We start from the raw sequence: 1,108 nt of genomic DNA, 5'->3' as shown, positions 1-1,108 counted from the left end.
GCAATGCACATATAGTAAATGAAACAGAGTTGCACAAGTTGAACCGAAACGAGTTTGTCATCTGGCTTCTACAACTCTTAACGTGAAAAATCAAATGAGAGGAAAAAAGCAAAGCCAAAAAATCCCCCAAAAAACCGACAAACAAGCAAAATAAACAAAACGCATTGAATTCAATTCTTTCTGATTTTGGAAACTGCATTAAAGAAGGGGTGCACCGGTCCTGGAAATACTGCAATACCAGGTCAATGCGTGGAGTGGACAGAGCAAGCTCTTTTTCCATCTTCTTGTTCTAAAAATCCATTTAATATATGGTCCCCAGATAGGGGACGTATCATATATTAAACTGATATGAACAGATTTTTTTTTTTTTCCATGTCAGATTGGCTGTGCTTTATCGAATTGGCTTATACAAGCTTTTATGATAGGCAACCTCTCATCATATCATGGCATTTTTTTTTTTTAAATTTTAAAGGATTGAATTGAAACCAAAAGGGAACTACAACAAAATTGCTTATTCTATTTGTACTTTACAAGGAATCTCCATTTCTTGAACTTCCATATTCCTTCTGCATCAATAATATTTCAACGCTTTTTATCCCATAGATAGATCACATACATCCGTGACAGAATCAACTTTAAACATTCATTTACCGACATTGTTTTCCTTTTAAACACTAACAAGTTTCTTGCATCCCATAAACTTTCTATCACACACACTGTCAAAAGCCACAGAACTCTGTCTTTGAACCTACTACATGCACCCATACTGAACATTGCAACCTTCCAATTTACATACGTCACTCCTGCCAGTTCATTACATAGACCCTCCCATACCTTTCCACACATCATAAGCAAAATCATAATCCCATACCAAGTGTCTAATATACTCTCTTGCACCACATCCATCTCTTGGACACACTTCTGTCCTCATCAAATCGCGTCTCTTCTGTACCTCCCTCACAGGCAAAATGTCATGCAGCACCATCCATGTGATGTCTTTCTGTCTATTTGACATACCTTGTGTTCCTAATTTCTTCCACATATCAGATACATCCTCACCTCTCAACCCAACAATGTTACAAACAATCTCTCTATCTCGCACCTTCGT

The 1,108-nt window shown here is 37.3% G+C and overlaps 1 non-coding gene across 1 annotated transcript; it reads right to left on the bottom strand.

The window, feature by feature from the left end:
- Nucleotides 1–204: 204 nt before the first annotated feature.
- LOC141150844 (U2 spliceosomal RNA) lies at nucleotides 205–386 on the bottom strand. The gene has a single exon (XR_012246938.1). It is a non-coding gene; the product is annotated as a U2 spliceosomal RNA (small nuclear RNA).
- Nucleotides 387–1,108: the final 722 nt, after the last annotated feature.

This window comes from Phyllobates terribilis, unplaced genomic scaffold, assembly GCF_046119375.1.
Source record: "Phyllobates terribilis strain yellow unplaced genomic scaffold, ASM4611937v1 Scaffold_5__5_contigs__length_657084704, whole genome shotgun sequence".
Classification (NCBI taxonomy): Eukaryota; Metazoa; Chordata; class Amphibia; order Anura; family Dendrobatidae; genus Phyllobates; species Phyllobates terribilis.
The sequence above is the reverse complement of the archived record's forward strand: the minus strand, read 5'-3'. Positions and strand labels throughout refer to the sequence as shown.